We start from the raw sequence: 19703 nt of genomic DNA, 5'->3' as shown, positions 1-19703 counted from the left end.
AAACTATAAACAAATGAAGCAGAAACTACTGGTAGCAGTGGCTCAGGAAACCAAAAGAGTAACATGGTAAGGCAGATTCCAGGCAAGGGCCTTCTTGTTGTTTTGTCCTATGGATGATACAAAGTAGTTAAAAACCTTACAACTCTCTCCCCACTTTTATAAAAGCAGTAAACTACCTCATTCTGATTATATTTTGTCCTGTTTTTCACTATTTAAAGCAGATTCCTTAAGGTTCATTTGTTTATAGTTTCATTTCTTAAGGACTATTAACACGATTATAAAACTTCTCTATGCTTTTGGGACAGACTTGCTCACATATCTAAGCATATAATAAATAAGGAGTAAATCACCTGCAGTTTCTTTGACTAGAAACAGCCTCCGTTAAAATGTGGCTGTCCCCTCCCAGTCATAGTAGCAAAGCATTTGGAGGTATCTTCTGTAGCTTTATTCTTATACCTGGTTTTTGGCTGCCTCTCTCTTATTCTAACCGCGGGCATCATTCTTACGTCCACTCGTATGCTGAACAGACACTGTACCAAATATGCTTCGTGCTCAGCTTTTTAAATGCATTATAATTGCAGTATGGGACTGCAGATAACACAGTCTATTTTTTTGTGGCTCTATACTTCACTAGTGCTCTGTGCCATTTGCTTAACCTTTTTGCAGTGATTGAACTAGGCTGTTCCCAGTCTTTTTGATTCATTAATGGCATGACAAATGACTATCTTAGTTTGTATGGCATTTATTTTACTTAGGAGAGAATTCCATGTACCATATTCCCAAATGTGGTTTTGAGGCCCATGAACACAAATGATTTAAAATACTCCCTACCTATTTCAGAAAGACTAAACCCAGTAAGTCCAAATGTGCGGTAGGTAGCAATATTCTTGAATGATTTAAATCATAATACTTAGATTTTTCTGCTTTCTAGGGATCTGAAATTAAGTTCAGTAGGTTTGCTTAAGTAAACTTTTAAAAAATTTGTTTTTATTGAATTGTTGTGTATTTCATACAGAACATCTCAATCAATCCTAATCATCTTTATACCCCTGTCCCCACCGGCACCCTCCCATAGCCTCCCCACCCACCACTGGAGCCCATATACTCTGTCATCCCTTTTAAGGCCCAGTGTGTCAAGTCAGTGTCCCCAGACATTCCCCTGTGTAAGTCCATCCACTGAGGTCTGGTCAGCCTATCTAGAGTCCCTTGTTTTAGGAAGATCAGCTCAACTTCAAGACCAAATAACCACATCGATGGCCAGTACAGCATATGACATTGGTGTAGTAGTGGCACTTTTATCTTGGGGGCAATCAACAGCTACCTAATTGGACTAAAAGCCCACTCAATGGGAGGAAACTCAAGTGTGGTACTGTAAACATGACCAAATACACATGGATGGAGTGGTCATAGTTCTTAGAGAAAACCCCAAGACATTGCTAGACTAATGTGATTTCTTAGTATGTGCAAAATATGCATCCTTATATTTACAGACAAATATCCCAGTCAGCACTCATCAAAGAAGCTCATTTTGAACCATTTGGAGACTATTACCAAGTACCACAACTGGTCACACACATATATTGTCTATGAATTGCCCATAACTCCTAAGTGACACATCTACAATGCAACCTCTATACCTAAGGCTCATGGGACATAGATCAGGGGTAAAGAAGAGGACACTAATGAGTCTCTCACTTCTCATTAATGAAGCTCCCTCATGCAGCAGAGGGCCAGGAACACAAAAGGTCACAAATGGCCAAAGAGTAAAGATCAAGCCTGCTGAATGATGGTCCTTGGACAGGACTCCTTTATTAAACTTAAGTAAACTTTTTAAATGCTTACCTTTTAATAGCAAGAGATACAGTGCTTGCAATGAGTGTGTAAATAAAATTAGTAAAAAGGCAAAATTTTTGCCTGATTAAAAAAATACTTAGTAATATGTACAACTTGTAATTAGAAAAATAGCTTATATATATTTTTAAGTAATAAAATTAGCACAGTGATTTTGTTTAGAGACAATTTAAAAGAGTGAAAAATGCTTCAGTGCTCATTTCCCCTCCTCTTCCATCTTCTCTGTAGACTGTGAGAATTTTGCATCACTGGGGGGGGGCTTCACCAACTTGCCCCTAAGTGTGTTAAGACAAACCTGAATCAGACGACAGTGATGTTCTAGACCCTCAAGTGACTGAGATGTGTTCTTGAATTTTATTCCAGATGGAAAAGAAACATTATATTCTTGACAAAGAGTAGCTTCTTTGAATGTACCCTCACCTCTGCCTATATCCCAACCAAGGACATTCATCCTAGAGTTCCAGGTGAGCCCTAGAATGCCTGAGTCTGAGCATCTCAGGAGATATACAGCCACAAGTCCAGCACTGGGCTCCGGTACCACTGAAACATCAGTGAACTTTCTTAACTAAGACGTTCTATGACCCAATGACACAGTGGGATCAAGGATAACCTTTCCCTATAAAGTTTATCCAGGAGATTAACCTAAGACATTCAGTAGTATTTCCATTGAAATTAAATAGTGATGTTGTCTGGGTTGATTATAAGATTGTGAAATGGATATGGGAAAGAAATCGTAGGACTTCCCCGCTCCATTTGACATAGTCAACAGTGCTCAATATGTTCATGGAGTCCCAAAGTCTGGCTGAGGATAGAGCTTAGGAATTCTTAGAGTCATCATGGCTAGGTGTCTTACAGCCTGCTCAGAGGACCGGGACAGCTGCTGAGGACAGGGGCCATGTGCTGCATATTTCACATTATTTTGTTTATGTCTGAAGAGAAAAAACAACTCTACAGCAGGCATTGTTTCCACTTTCCATATAAGACAGTGGTGGCTCATTGTGACCTAACTTGTCCAAGGAGACAATCAGCTAGTGTGTAAGTCTGTATCTGCCACCAGCCTCACTGTAAGGTAGTGTTGATCCCTTTTGTTTGCAATGCAGGAAATAAGGCAGAACTCATAGGCTCATTTCTCACAGGGGATCTCATTATGCCCCCAAAGGCTGATCACCTGTATTGGTGCTATTTATGGAGAAAATAGCCAAAGGAGGCTTGGGGTGATTGGAGTAGAGATGTGAGAAGAGGAAGATAAGGGCTCTATAGTGCTGCCATCCTGACAGTAAGCCCCCGCCCCCAACTCCCAGCTGATGCCATCCACCAACGCCTGGCAATTGGTATTCTTTCATCCTGAGAGCAAGTTCCACCTTTTAAGCTTTACATCAACAGAGTGGCAGAACATGAACTCACATTGACTGAAGCAGCTTGTGGAAGGGAAAAGATTTTTGAAATGTAGCAAATTTCATGTCATACTCCATTATGTATTTGTATTTATTTCTATGTCAATATGTCTTAAACTGCCATGTTTCTTGGATTCTAATGTGTAGTTTATAAGAGTTTCCATAGATTTCATAACTGTAATTTTTGGAGGAAGGCACATTCCATTTTTAGAAATGTTTAAATAAGAGAAAGTGTGTATCTTAGAATCACAAAACCTTCCTAGAAGATGTGTGGTGTTTCTGGTGGGGCTGGACCTATCTTCTGATATAGCTCTGTATACATCGAGGGTGGCAAGTACCTTGGTAGATGATGCACAGTTCTAGATGTGTGCACAGCCACTAGAGTGAGGCTGGACGTCTGAGGAACTGCACAGGGCTCACTGGGCTTCCATCTCCCCTGACTTCTGCTCTGGTAGCATCTCTCTGCTTGGCATTATTTGCCTCTGAACCCAGATAGTCTCTGTTGTGGACCAGCTGTGATCAGCAGTGTTCCTGCCTGGTACCCACTAACACCTTTTCTCCAGTTGAGACAGCCTACAATGCCTCCATACATTACAAAACTGCCCTGAAAGCCACTGTCTGGGCAGAAGGGAAACTTCTGGAAAAGTGGCCGACACAGACCCTTTTGGACTCAGACTTGGCTCTCTGAATCTTGTTTCAGGATACCACCCCAGGCCTTCTTTATCATCTAATAACAGATTTGTGTTTTGGTGCCTATATCTGCTGTTGATATTTGCTAAGGATTACTGAGAGAAACTTTTGGTCATTCAAGGTGGGAATCAAACACTTGTTTTATAGCTCTGTGTTACAGACTCTACTCAAGCAGCAAACTTTTCTTGAAGTTTGTATTATGCTCTTAATTGGTGATGTGGCGATGACATAGAGGATCTAATTCCATCCTCATGAAGGATATAGTATATTGGAAACTAGACAGGAGCCAGTCACATAGACAGGGTTTTAAGACCTGTGAAATCAGTTCATGGGGACTTCCAGGAGGAGGAAATGCTGGGTCATGGGGAAAAAGATAAACAGGAGTCTTCATGGAGAAGGGAGGGTATCTTGCTTGTGAGCATTTCTATCCTATGAATGTCTGTGGTAGTGACAATTGGACCATCGAGGAGGAAAGGGAGAAGTCAGGGCAGCCTCGCCTCTCTCTGTCTGAAGGTTCTTTCGCAGTTGCACTTTCTCCAGTCCTTGCCCTTCCACATAAGCTGAACTTGACATTGAATAGGTTTTTGAGTAATAAAAGGAAACACCACAGTAGATGTATCTATTGAATGAATGCAGTGTGCATCATAGATTTAGAAGTGTTAAATGTTTAAGAAGATAAAGTCCTAACCTAGTTATACACAGTGAGTGCTGGTTGCAAACCTCTGCCTCTACTTAGCTTTTTTTTTTAAAGCCCTTTTCTTTCCTTTCTTTTTTGTGGATGTGTACAATTTGGTTTGGGAGATACACATGCGTGTGTGTGTGTGGAGGGCAGAGGTGAATATCAGGTGTTTTTTGCATCCCTTCTCTACCTTATTTTGAGACAGGGTCTCTTTAATCCTGGAGCTCACCAATTGGCTAGACTGGCTGGCCAGCAAGCTCCTAGGAGCCTTCTGTCATGCTTCCCCACCAGTGGGGTTACAGTCACACATTGCTGTACCCTGCTTTTGCATCATAGGTTCTGAGGATCCAAAGTCAGATCCTTATGCTTTCACAGCAAGCACTTTACTAACAGAGCAGTCTCACCAGACCCTCAAGACTGTGATGCAATGGTGCAATGTCAAAATTGAGTGATTTATTTTAACATGGCCTCTGCATTGATAAGTTAAATCTTCAGTGTTCTACAAAGATAAGCTTTGATGAGTCAAAGCTCTGAGAGCCTGTTTCCAAATTCTTATTGCTGCTATTATTGCTGTTATTATTGACCCTCCCTTGGCCACTACCATTTGCTCAATCAACACCATGATGATGGGCCCTTTTGCTCCCTCTCCAAGCCCTCCCATCTCCTTGCAGCTCACTTACTCCTGGGCCCGAGATCCCCTCAGGCAGTGCAGTTTGCCACTACAGGAGCAGATTCTGGCTACATCAAGCCTCATACAGAAATGTGTCGCCAAGGTACATTACCAAGACTGGGTAGCCCTCCTCCAGTTCTGTGAGATTCACTGGAGATAGTCACAATTTCAGTTGGTAGTGAGATGTTAAGAGGAGAAATGTCATAGTGTCAGTTCTTTGGGGGAGGGAGACTGGCTGGTCTTCAGGAGGCAGTAGTGGAGACAGACTCAGCCATGGGTCAGTATTAAACTGCCCCCCTCTCTGTGACTTCTGAGGTTGGGCTAAGGCAGGAGGAAATAAAGAAATAACCTGCCCTGTCTGAGCATCAAAAATGGCACAGGTGTCCCAAAGCTTTGGGTAATTAAACCTTCCCTCTGCAGAATGCTGGGGCTTGGACTGGATTAATTCACTTCCAACTTTGACCTTCCTCTCTCAGTATCAGAAGCAGGCTTGAAAACCCAGAAGTGCTAGGTGAAGGTGGACAACAGCGACCAGGGCTCAGTGTATATGCAGCAAGACCAGGGAGGCTGTTTACAGAGTTAACCATTCTTTGTCTTCACTCAGACTGACATAGACTTTCTTTTCTGTCAGCTTGTTTTAGTAACTTTTTTTTGTTTCTGTCTTCATGCTCTTAGGAAGTTTGAAATATAAAGGAAAGAGTAAGAAAATGAAATGCATCCTCTTCTTGTCACTTAAAATTAGCCACTGGGAAATTTTGTCACTTTTTCTCTCTTGAAGTACAATGCATAATATTTATAAAATTGTGTTCATAGAGCACATGCAACTTTATATCTTGTCATAGGACCACCCCTAGGAAGGTGGGTTATGCTAAACAGATGGGCAGAATACCTAGTGTGTTAATGATATGGCAGCTTTTTCCTGCCTGCAATCTGGCCTATGGGGCCAGAACTTCCTAGCTACAGCCATAGTCTGTGAGTTAAACTTACATAAAATGGAGATGCTCAGGGTATTACATTCCCCACTGTCTCTGGGACATAATTCAAATCTTTGACTTGTTTTGACTTCAAGGCTTATATTGGTTCCTTAGAACCCTAGTTTGATGGCATTTGGATACCTCTTGATCTATCCGGTTAGACAGTTTAGGAGGCATGGGCCCACCATAAAGGCTAAGAGGAATATTACCAGAGTCCCAGTAAAACTCAATTATAGCTGAATTATTGACATAAAAACAGCAAAACTTACCTAAGTCCATGTGTGAGCCATCTTCCTTTAGGAACAGTAGGTCTAGCCCCTTTCTGTTTTGTGGCACCATTTTAGTGAGGGAATTAACCTGTCTCTCTAACTTCCAATGGAGTACTGTAGATGCCTGATGTCTCTGTCTATCTGAGAGCTTAGAAGCCTAAAACTTTTATTACCCATGGCTAGGCTGCACCCAAGGCAGCAGAGACTGCAATGTCTGTTTTCACAAGGATGGTGGTGGGACTTCTCGTGGCCCTTGACAGACCTGGGTTTAAGGTGAAGTGTTTCTGCCCTTTTTCTCTGCTATAGAGATAAACCTGGGGGAGAACTTAGACTACTATGCACATGGAGAGTCGTTTTTTTTTTTTTTTTTTTTTTTTAAGGATGTGGTTGCTTGTATATCAACCACACACCAGTGAATGGCCCTACACCCATGGATATATTGGCCGTACAAACTGGAACTGGTGGATTATTTAAAAAAAGGACATGAAATGGAGAGATGTAGATGGTGGAGCTGGGAGGAGTTAGGGGGAGGAGTGGGAACAAATATCAAAAACTTGTATGCAATTATGAAATATGCAAATAATAAAAATATTAAACATTTTATAAAAAGTATTCTTTGAATCCTAAAGAATATTAGATGGTTTTGGTATGTTCTTGGAGGGGTGGCAGGTTAAAGGATTAAGGTGGCTGAAACATTGGACTCTAGTTCCTTACATGACATTGATAGTTGAGGGGACATCAGTGGCTGGCAGGTCCAGACCCAAGAGAAACTCTAGGTTCAGTTCAGGCATTTTCTAATCAGGTTTGACAAGTCATCCAGGACTATTGGAGTCAATCATCAAAGGATTTGTTGCCTAAGTCAAGCCTTTTGAGTCCTAGAATCTGATTGCAGTGTGTATCCCTGCCAAGTTCCCCAGGTACTTAGGTGTAGGTCTGGCTCAAATCAGAAGCCAGGACAGCGTGGGGCAGCCAGAGAGTCCAGGGGTTGCATCCCAGCTCTGCAAGTTATTAGCATATGACCTCGGGAAAGTTTCACAACCTCTATTTCCCTCTATTTTCTCAATTAACTTGGGGTAAATATTTGTATCTTTGGGCTGTGTGAGGCTTAAAGAGGCAAAGTCTGTGAGGTACTGTGGGCTATCTAGTACCCAATGCTGCACTTAATGCAGATGTTCAATAAAAGTGAGGCTGCTGTCCCCCTCCCACATCCTACAAGATAAAGCATGGCCAGACAGGAAAATCACTTGGCCAGATTTTCCCCTCTGCTTTGACTGCACATCTCTACAGGTGCCCAAGAATGCTTTGTGGATAGCCTTGGATTTGAGATTATCAACCTCAAGGTGCATTAGCTTTTGGATTAGCAACTCCCTCAGGGCCATGAGGCCTTGTTGCCTGTGTGCTAGGAAGTTCATGGAACAAAACCTGCCTAGGTTCATGACAAGTAGAGCCCAGACCTGAACTGAGGAGTTTGGTCTCAGGTGAGGTCAGCATGGGGAGCTGGGTTTGACGGAGGAGTGGTCCTTTCTGCCTCTCTCATACTCCTAATGCTCATAGCAAGTAGCCCCTTTGTCTTTATTTTTCATAGGGTCAAATAACTTTTGCTGAGCATGGTGCCATTTCCCAGTGCTTCCATGGCCCAAAGCTACATGTGACCACCCTTGCTCTAAATGAGCCCCTAAAGTGAATGCAAGTGATTGAAAGCAAGATAGCTAAGATGGGTACACTGGTGGCATCTGTGCCTCGAGGTGGTGTCCATAGAAAATACAGCTAATTAGTCATAGACTCATTCATTAAGAATTTGGAGTTTGCCTCGGAATCTTCTTAACACATCATCCAGGAGGCCACTGTTAGTGAGGTGAAATCTTAGGTAGTTTTTACTATAAACTCATTTTTTAAAAATCCTGACATGTTTGTTGGGCTTGCTAACAGAGCATAGGGTGGAGGTTTATTTACAGAAGAGTGGCGGCCCCTCCCCCTCCCACTTACGGCTGCACTGATAAGTCCACATTCAAACGTAGACCCCATGAGTTCCCAACAGCCACACAAAATGGCAAAAGAGGTGCCTCATGGCATCTTGGCTTATATATCCTTAGCCCCTCTCTGACATGCAACTAAGGTCAACTGATTGGGTGGGAGGGGTAACTGACTTCCCCATCGACTCCTTGACGAGTGTGGGAAGCAGGTGTGGCTATAGCTTGCCAGCATAGTGGTCAGAGAACACTTCCAGGTAACACTCCACCCCTTCTTCCAGCCCTTACATTCTTTCCGCCAACCTCTTCTGCAAAAGTCTCTGAGCTTCGGAGGAGGTGATAGATGTGGGATGATCTTCTTTCTCATTGTGGCAAGGAACTGAACTTTTGGGCCTCTCCATCATCTGTTTTCCATGGACTGTTGACCCATTTCTGTGGAATTCCATCTATCATAAGGATTTGGTGCTAGGATCCACAAATGAGGGAGAACATTTGTCTTTTGTCTTTCTGAGTCTGTGTTACTTCACTTAGTATAACAGTTTCTAGTGTCATCCATTTACCTGCAGATTTCATTATTTTCCTTATAATTTCTAAAGGGAACAAGTACCACAAACCATGGTTCTTACTCTTTCATGGTCACTTAATGGCTAGGGAGTGTATTGTATGAACCCTGGTAACTATGATATGATCCCACCCTCATGGAACCTAAATTCTGGCCACATCCTCTGTCACTCTCTGCTCTTGTTTCTATGCATGCCTCTCCCACCATGCCAGACCCCTTGTGGTCAGAGCTGAGTGGACAACTTTGAATCCCCTCACTCCTGTGTGTATTTCAGAAGTTGACTAAAAAGTGGCCTCTTCTAATGTCTGGGAAGCTGTCCACTCTAGAGTATGTGGTTCTCAGAAAAGCTCATGCAAGGCTGGATGGGCTGACAGTAGGAACCACCAATGAAGCTGAGGATGGACCCTCAGTAGCAGGAGCTGGGGTGGAGATGGTTACCTCAAGGGGAAGCCGATGGCTAAGAGGCATTAAGAACATGGTACAGGTTTACATTTCAGGTTTTCTTCTGGGAATCTTACATTATCTGCACCTTAGTATTCTCATCTGAAAAATGGGTCTTAAAATAATCCCTGTCCTATCAAATGTTTGAGAGATTTAAACAAACAAATGAATTTAAATGAATATATAACACTTAAAATAACTTCTTGGTACAAACATTGGCTATTACTTACATTTTTCTGGCAGTGGGACAGAATACTGAGTTTTCATTTTCATTTTTATATCTCTTTATAGAAAAAGTCATATTATTTGTCTGAAAAATATATAATAAACTTCTTTTCTCTTTTGTTTTTTGGGATGGGGACAGAGTCTGATGGGTAAGGGGTGTGTTGTTAACCCTGCTAGCTTTGACTCTTTGCCCACTGTGGTGGATATTTCAATGTGCACTTATTTTGGTGCGGAAACATTCACTTGCCCTGTTCTCCCAACCCTTGCCTCTGTCCTGGTCTGTTGCCAGCAAAGGTTCCAAACCTCCTGGGTAATGTGATTGGCATATGGAGTGTGAAATCCACCCTCTTCCCAGGGTGGACACCAGTCTCACAAACTGCTGTGGCCAGTGAGGGGACAGGCTTTCCCAAGGTTCTGAAGACTGGAAGGTGCTTTGCAGTACTGAGGGGGAAGAGGAAGGAGGCAGGGCTACATGTGCAAGAGCCAGCAGTGAGGCCTGCACGTTTTATGAAGTATTGTAAAGTAAAGACATAATTGGAGCTCTGGGATTTAGCACAAGTTATGAGATGGGATGGGCTTAGCACCAAGAGTTCTGTGGTGGTGTGCATGACACTGCATGAGGAACAGTTGAGCATCAGGGAGAAAGTGCGTGTGTGTGTGTGTGTGTGTGTGTGTGTGTGTGTCTGTGTGTGTGTCTGTGTATGTATTTGGATTCAGTATGCTACTTAAAGCAGTTTATGGTACTTAAAATGACATCATTATCATCATCATTTGGAGCATTCCCTTAGCTTAGAGACAAAGTTGAAACACAGGTTAGTTGTTTGCTCTCTGAAGTAGAGTTGTTAGGCTTAATTATACGCTCCAATTCTCTGACAACTTCCTGGAAATGGAAAGTGTCTCAGGGTCACTTGCAGCTTAGTGCAGTGGAATCTGATCCCTCCACAGTGTTCAGAATCCACACATCTCTCATTACAGGAGGACAATGAGCAGGCTCAGAACTGGGCTCTTCCATGCCCCATGCCAACCTCTCAGCTGAGGCAGCAGGAAGGAAGCATCTCCTGTTCTTTGGGGCCAGTTCAGAGCCACCAGATTATTTGCAGAAGGGGTTTGACCTCTTACTTTGATCTGTCTTTTGCCCCATGAGGGATGGAAGCTAGTACTCAGGCCTTCAGAGCCCCAGTGTCATGTCAGATGCAAGAAATGGTTGTATAGAAGAGAGGGCCTTAGCCAGATGTCTGAGATTACAGGGCAGATTTATAGGAATGTGCACTTTTAGAGGGGGAATCCCGTATGGCTAAGAAGCATGCTGCATGGAATTTCTCCTCTGACATAATACTGATGAGGTTTTCCTTGCCGTTCCAGAACTTGCCAAGCTTGCTCCCATCTCTGGGCCTTTGCAATTCTTGTTACTTTTCTCCAAGACATCACACACTTACTTACTTTCTTCATGTCACTGGTTAAATGTCACCCTGACTTGCTTATATTAAATATCCCCCATCACCATTTGCAACTGTGCCTTATTTGTTTATGATTTAATCGATTGATTGTACTCACCATCCTATTCATCATCCATCGTTTTGTTGTCCATTTGATATTTTCTCCCATTGGAGAAAATTGTGGTGTTCATGGCTGTGTCTGCAGCAGGGAGAACAGAGCCAGGCTCAGAGTAGACACTCAGTGATATCTGTTGAGTGGGTCAATGAATCAGTGAATTAATGTAGCTTTGATTAACACAACTTTAATATTTGGGTTTCAGATGCAAAAATGATTTTTATGGGTGGTAAAGAGGATCTGAATTCTCATGGGATCACTTCTCAGCTAAGTTCCCTGGATCCCAAACATTTCCTCTGCTATGAAAATGATCACCTGGTATGTGCTCTGCAGCCAACAGAAGCCTTCAAGAAAGATTTCACAATGTTTGCAAATTTCATCAGACCTTGAACATACAACCTCTCTCTCCTCTCTCTCTCTCTCTCTCTCTCTCTCTCTCTCTCTCATGTATGTGTGTGTGTATAGAAATGGAGGGCAGATCCTGAATACAGATAATGGGTTATCTCAATTTGAAGATAGGATACTACCATTAGGGATACTTGGACATGGTTTTGGTGATTTGCCTGAGCTTTATAATGTATATTAGAGCAGGACAGTAATAGAAGTCTCACTTGTAAACTCTAGTCTTACTTTATAGCCATATTATTCTACTTTGGAGACAGTGTCCCAGGGTTGAACATAAGTGTGCAGGACCAACCTGAGACCAGCGTCATTCATTCATTCATTCATTCATTTATTTGTTTTTATTTTATGTGTATGAATATTTTGCCTGCATGTATGTAAGGGCACCCACATTTCACAATGCCTGTAGAGGCCAGAAGAGAGTGTTGGATCCCCTGGAACTGGAGTTATGGGCAGTTGTTATCTACCATGTGGGTGCTGGGAACCAAACCTGGGTTCTCTGCAAGAGCAGCCACTGCTCTTAACCATTGAGACTTCTCTCCAGTCTCAGGGCCAGTGTCTTTTGGTGCTGGAACTCTAGTGCAAACTGGTATAGCTGCCTCTGTTACTGAATAAGGAGGAGTGGGGTTAAGATAAGAAAAGAAACTCTGCAATTTCTCTCATTTTTAAAGAAGACAATAAAAGAAATCAATATGCTAGGTTTTCTGCTGAAAATAGAGAATTCATATGTAAAAAAGAAAAAAGAGGTTCCATAGTCTGCTGCGAGGTTCATTCTGTCCGAGACACAATCCCCTTGATCTCACCTAGACAGATTGTTTGCCTTGATTCTCAAGCACATGAACTCAAGATTGTTGGGGCAGAAAGTTATATTTTGTCAGTATCCGTACCAGGGGAGCCAAGGGGTGGGAGAGTAAATTCATTAGCCAGGGTTTAATGCATCACTACCAACTGCCTTTGTACACAACAGCGTCTTAGATTAGTCTTTTAAAAGGTTGATATTTTCTTTCAGTTAAAAGAAAAAGTCCTCTTCCATTTGAGATGACTGATTCACAGTTCTTGACAAAAGCTTCAACCGTGCATAATAATACATGAGCATAACATTGTTTTGAAAGCAAAACCCCAGCTGGGCATGGTGATGCACACCTGCAGTCACAGCATGCAGGAGGCAGAGGCAGGAGGGTCACCGCAAATCGAGGCCAGGCAGATCTAATAGTGAGTTCCATGCCAGCCAGGGCTACGTCGTGTGAACTGTCTCAAGAACAAACAAGCAGACAAACAAACAAACAAAAACTACTTAAAAACTTACCAAATATGTAATAATTCTCTTTACATACCTTCTTCCCAAATCCTCTTCTGTTCTTAGAGGTAACCCATGCAAACTTTTTTTTTTTTTTTTTTTTTTTTACTTTTCTTTCCAGGATTTCTTTCCATGCATATAAATACTCATATACACATATAGTTTTCAACATATACTTAAAGATAATTTTAGATACTTCTTCATATCTATTATGTGGTTTTATATCTTTCTTTTTAACAGGTCTTTGGTCTTTTGTTGCATCAAAATATATCAGAATTTATTCAACAATCCATATTGATCAAATTTGGGTTTTTCCTGTTTTTACTGTTAGAAACCTTTCTGCAAAGAATAGACATACTTGTGAACACATGCACAGGTTTCTCTAGAATAGATGTTAAGAAAAATGTTTTTGTGCACAAAAGGACATTGTATACTTTATACTTTGATGGAAATTACAGAAGCCCTCCATCCCTCATACCCACTTGGACTTTTCACATTAAACAACTGTCTTTACTAATCCTAGACATTCTCAACTTTGTATGTGTGTGTGTGTGTGTGTGTGTGTGTGTGTGTGTGTCTGTGTGTGTGTGTGTCTGTATGTACAAGTGTATGCACCTGTGTATGAAGGCCAGAGGTAGAAGTCTTTCCTCCATCTTTCTACTTTTGTATTTATTTATTATTTTATTTTTTGAGACAGGGTCACTTAATGAACCTGAAGCTCATTGTTTTAGCTGGGCTGGCTGGTCAATGTCTTCGGAGATTTGCCTACTCCTTTCCTACCAGTACAGGGATGAAAGGCACGTGCCACTATGCCCAGTCTTTTATATGGGTCTCAGGATTTAAACTCAGGTCCTCATGTTTACACAGCAGGCAGTTTACCCTCGGAGGCATCTCCCAACATCTGACACTATTAACTTCTTTCTTTTCCTTTTTCTTCTGTCTGTGTGTGTGTGTGTGTGTGTGTGTGTGTGTGTTGCCTGTACATAGTGTATGAGTGCACACACCCACCTGTGTACATGCAGAGTTCAGAACAGGACCTCAGCATCGTCCTCTATGTCTCTCTCTGCTTAGTGCCATGAGATAGCACTGCTCAGGAGCTGACCTTTTTGGCTAGGCTGGCTTTCCAGTGATCTCTTGGGATCTGTCTGTCCCTGCATCCCCAGTGGTTGGGTTATAGGCACATGCAACCCTACCTGTTTTATGCGGGCACTGAGAATTCAAACTCAGGTCCTCATGCTGTGGAATAATCACTCTTACCTGCTAAGCCTTCTCCTGAGCTGGTTATCAACTTTGAAAAGATTTTTTTTGTCAACTTGATATACGAAATTTGGTGTTTACACTGGTTTCCCCCTGAGTTGTAATGTGGCTGAGATTTTTGCAAGTTGCTTGTAATGCTCTGTGCTGGGGTGGGGGTGGGGTTTCTTTTAATGTAAGTTCAAACATTAATAGGACTAGTTCAGAAGCGCCTCTTCACAACTGACTTGTAGTTAGTACTTATAACATACATTAATTTATTAGTGTTGGTAGTTATTAACTACCAACAACTTGCTCAACCTGATGAAGTGCTCCAGCCTACCTGTTTCTCCTTGCCCACCTTAAGTCTCAGTGCCTCTATAGCCTGGGCTCTGAGATCTCTCCTGAAGACAGCAATTGCAGGCTAATGGACAAGGGACCTTCAGGAGCTGACCCAGCCTCCATTCAGATTGTTTGGCACTCTGATTATCCTTTCAAAAGTATTCCCACAATCCCCTATCCTTCTGTCAGACACTCAACCTGTGAATCACCTAGCAGTTTCTGGCCTCTGAGACATTCGCTGTAATATACTGCTTGTTTGATTCTTGAACTGTTCTTTTCTGTGTTTATTGATGTTCTGGGATTATGCTTATATAATTTCCTTCTGACTTTAGTCTACACACCATAATCCAAGAGGACACACAGATATAAAGATGACCCTCATGTTGTTTATTACATGAAAGTCCAGAGTGTCATTCTAGAGTCTATGGCATTTTCTAGGAAGTCTGAGGATTCATTTGAATTGAGTTTTTTGATGTGTATGAATGTACTGCCTGTGTAAATGTAAGTGCACCTGTGTCATGCAATGTCCAAGGAGGCCAGAAGACAGTGTTGGATCCCCTGGAACTGGAGTTATGGATGGTTTTAGCTGCTATTTGGGTGCTGGGAACTGAACTCAGGTCCTCTGCCAAAGCAGCCAGTGCTGTTAACCACTGAGCCATATCTCCAGCCCCTCGAACTGAGTTTTATGATGTCTCTTTCAGTCAGTGAATTGTTCAAAGCACATTCTCTTAACTCAGCGATGGCCACAGGAAGGAAGAAAGAAGAAAGGACAGTGCTGATGGCTGTTTTGCAGCACACACGTTACAACTAATCTACCTCTCTCAGCAGACTTCTTGCCTAAGGTGGATAAGGAAACAGGTTTTGGGGGAACTAGGGTGACTTGCCAAGGATTGTACAGCTGCTAGAAAGTGGTAAAACCGAGCGTGAAAACCAGACTAAGCTTCTTTCCATTTGTGTGTATGTGCCCCCAGGGTTGAAGAGCCCAGAGTGATGCTGAGTTGGACTGGCCATCTGTCTCATATCCCATTCTCTTTAAGTCTTAAACTTTGCCCACTGACTTCATTCAGCAAAGTAGGCAGGGTGCTTTCTGAGGATGTCGGTGCACCAAAGGCCAGATTGTGGCCAATGCTTTGATCTCTATGCCAAGGATGTCCTTGCCCAGCTGTGCCCAGCTGAACTGACAGATTGGGGTCTTTGTGGCTGGACTTTTGGACTCCTTATTTTCTCATTCACCCTGGCCTGGCACCAAGCTGGGATAGTCCCTGAAGGAGCAGATCTCATGTAATGTGTACCTGGCATGAGCTGGGTCCCATGGTTGCTTTTCTGTGCTCAGGGAAGTGCCACGTGAGCAGAGAGCTCATATCAGTGGATCTGCAATTGTGGATGTCACCAAACTTCAAAGGAAAAAGCCTAACTGAAAGGTCCAAGATAATTGATTTCTGATTATTTAACTTTTTTGGATCATCGAGACATGGCTAAACCCTAAGAAGGGTATGTCACTGAATATATTGTTGATAATTTCCACTTGCTTTTTGAACATGACAGGGCAAGGTAATAAATATACATGGTAAAATGTTTGACCCATGTGTAAGTGTAGGTAGTGATCACCATAATCAACTGTTCTATGATCCTTCTGGAAATAGTACTTGTAATTTTTTGTGTATATAATAAATATGTTTCTGCTTACTCAGCATCTGTTTCTTTCAAATTCATCCATTTATCCACCTATCCAATTTAAGATTAACTCTTTGTGGTTGTAAATCATATACAAATATTTGAATTTGTCTGGGTTTGTGTTGGGACTAGTACACTCTGGATAGAAGGCCTTATGAGTTCCCATGATGCTTATGTGAAACCCAGACTTCATTATAAAGTCCTCCAGCTGGGTGAAGAGTAACACTGAACCACACAAGTGGTCAAAAACTTCCCTGACAGCTTGTGTTTCCATAACCTGTACCACGCATCTCCTCCTGGATCCTGTAGCCCTCTTCGAAGCACCTTATAAGAAGATGCCTTGTGGCATGGATGGGTACATGGAATCTGGGTTTCAGGAGTCTGCTCTAACTCATTCCTTACCACAGAAGAGTATGAACTTAGAATGTTGGTTTCCATATTGAGACTGCCCGATTTGTTGGCTTTTTGATAACCAAATATTCTTCAAGAAGAAAGTCAATTTTCTCCCCAGCATTTTTTTTTCCTAGTTAAGTGGCAAGAGTGAAGGGCGGAAAGATGCTTAACAACACCCTTTATTATAGCTTCCCCCAAGTTACCCCATGAGAGGCCAGTACTGTGCTGAGTCTTGTCATGGACAATTTATAAATAGAAAATAGAATGATCCCAAAGAATCACCTTCTAGAAGACAGTGCTATGTGCTGGATGGATGGCTCCTTTTTCAAAGGCAGGAAAATAACTTGTTGAGTGTGTCTGTTCCTGATCCTACTAGTTCTTCTGGAGAGCTCTAGACACTGGTCTCTTTGTTGAGCTCTGTGCATACCTGGGGGTCTAGACTCTGCCACTCACTAGCTTTGACTTTTAACAGTTATGTCTTAATAGAAAAAATAATTATGTTTATCTCAAAGAATTGTTTTGCTCTAATTGTGACACATGCCTAATTTGATCTGATTTAAATGAAGGAGGCTATTAGTTTATTAGATGAAGAGTCTATAAGTAACTTCAGATTTATTTAGGTCCAGAGGCTAAACTTTCATCAGCAGGGCATGTTCTTTCTCCGTGTCTCTTTGTCTTCAAATACAGGTGGATAACTTCAACAAGGGTTTCTAGAAGAACTGAAAACTCTGATCTGGCATTCTAGCAACTCAGAAACCTCAGCAAAAGAGAGATTCTCTCCCTCCCTATTTCTAGAAAAATCTTAAAATTGAATCTCACTGGATCCAGTTCATCTAAATATCTACCCATGAATCTTTATGGTCCATGGGATTACCTGATGCACTCAGCCTGGGCTAGGCAGTAGGTCAGCTCCAACAAAACCACAACAACAGGAGTTGAAGAGGGGAGGTCATGGGGCAAGAGCCAAAGTGCAGCAGATGCTAGGCAGATAAAAGCAACAGGTTTACAGGCTGGTGAGATGGCTCAGCGGTTAAGAGCACTGGTTGTTTTTGCAGAAGACCTGGGTTTGAATCCCAGCACCCACATGGCAGCTAACAACTGTCTGTAACTCCAGTTCCAGGGGCTCTGACAGCCTCTTCTGTCTTCCGTGGGCATTGTACAACATGGGTGCACTTATCTACATGCAGGCAATACATGAATACACATAAAATAAAAATAATAAATAAAATATTTTTTTAAAAAGCAATAGGTTTGCAATGTGGGGGTCCAAGGTTTTTCTGTAAAGGGCCAGTTAGCAAGTATTTTAAGGTCTCTGTTTCAATTACTCAGTTCTTCTGTTGATAATAGATGAGCAATAGCCTTGGTTGTGCTCATTAAAAACTTGTTAATTAAAGCAGGCGGTGGGCTGAGTTTGGCCATGACTATAGTTTACTAATCCTTTGTCTATACAGAGTTCTCTCATATATCCTAGCGACCTCAACAAATAACATCTGACATATTCAAAGTATTCAACTAGTGCTGGCTATCAGCATCACTTATGCCATAAGTAAGGATAATAACTGACAGCATTGGTGGTAATTACAACAACACTAATTGAATAACAAGATTTAATGAATTATGACTCATATGTCAGTAAGATATGCTAAGATGCTTCTTCACTGTTGGTGGAACTTCCTGTTCACATGCACATACAACTGGAAGGCACTGCCCACCCAGATAGACTACACAAATACTATACCTTATAGCTGGCCCCTAAGAGCTGGGGAGATGGCTCAGTGGGTAAGAGTACTTGCTGTACAAGCCTGAATATCTGAGTTCAAATTCCTAGGATTTGTGTGGGAGCACTGGGGTAGAGGGGAGAAGCAGGAATTCAAGAGGACTGCTAGAGCTCACAGGCCAGCCAGCCAAGCTGAAAAAAATGGTGAGCTTCAGGTTCAGTCAAGAGACTATAGTGGAGAGTTGTCAAGTACAACTTCTATTTGACATCCTCCTCTGGCCTCCACATGAGCTTGTACAGGCATGATCACCCCCATACATATGCCACACACACACATGTACAAAGTAGAAAAGCCCAGGCTCAGATTTAAAATATGTCACATGCACAAGTTCGCATAGCATGTTAGGGGCTGCTTTGGAGTTTGTGTCCATTTCCTCTAGCCCTTGTGCAGCCTTGAAGTGCTCTAGCTTCCATGCATCTGGTATGTATGGGACATTTCAGCTCACAAATATAGACAGATGAATATTCATTGATGTCTGGATCCAAACTAGGAAATGTGACAGTATTGGTGAGATTCTTGGCATGTCTTTGAGCAGGTGGAAAGACCTGATTTGGTACCAGCAGGTGTTCCATGACTCAGGCGAACTCCCTGTTGCTAACATGACTCAGATGTCTGTCTTACACAAAGATTATCAAACACCTCTCATTGCATTTAAAAACAAAGAATGGAATGGATGCTTGTCACTGCCTTACTGACCACCCCCAGTTGTCACTGGTTCTGCTGGCTTAGCAGGCAGGAGCTATGTAAGCAGCTAGTATTCAGTTTGGCTGCATGCTGCTATAAGGATTCCCCTCAAATCCCCCATGACCAGAGAGAGGTCTGTGGGCACTTTTGTGTGCCCTGAGATCCATTCGCCAAATTCTATATAACTCTGCAAAACTCTCCTTGGATTTTGGTTAACCAGATGCTCTGCAGTGATTCCAGAACGTGGATATTTTAGAACCACAACTCTTTAGCTGTTATTTCTCCCCCTTTCAAATTTATATCCAGCTGTCATCACTCAGAGCCAGTTACATAACCCATTACAAAGAATGATTTTCATGAAACAAGAAAAGAAGCCTTAGTAACTTCTAGTCCTCAAGTGCTACAGAGAATTCAGTAAAGTTGGGAATTTTGTTTACCATTCCTCTATGCCAGGGGTCAACAAATGTTTTCCATGGTGAACCATGATTTGCAATTCCTTCTGCAGTGATGAGGTGATGATAAGTTTAAATATAAGATCAAAGTTTGGAATTCTTCCCATTGGCTGCCCAGGCACTTGAGTATAGTCTCAAAACCTGAGCTTTTGAAATTGGACAGATACAAGTT

General features: G+C 42.1%; 1 protein-coding gene across 4 annotated transcripts in view; it reads left to right on the top strand.

The window, feature by feature from the left end:
• Nucleotides 1-19703, top strand: part of Slc1a2 (solute carrier family 1 member 2) — a 147698-nt gene that overhangs the window by 61468 nt on the left and 66527 nt on the right. The window contains exon 1 of one of the 4 annotated variants that reach the window (XM_029555714.1): nucleotides 2297-2315. The exons of the other annotated variants lie outside the window; for them this stretch is intronic. The gene's annotated coding sequence lies outside the window, so the exon portion shown is untranslated. Of the gene's footprint in view, nucleotides 1-2296; nucleotides 2316-19703 lie in introns of those variants that run through there. 4 annotated transcript variants of the gene reach the window in all.

This window comes from Nannospalax galili, unplaced genomic scaffold (assembly GCF_000622305.1).
Source record: "Nannospalax galili isolate Female #2095 unplaced genomic scaffold, S.galili_v1.0 scaffold126, whole genome shotgun sequence".
Lineage (NCBI taxonomy): Eukaryota > Metazoa > Chordata > Mammalia > Rodentia > Spalacidae > Nannospalax > Nannospalax galili.
Note: the sequence above shows the minus strand (reverse complement) of the source record. Positions and strands in the feature narration are given on the sequence as shown.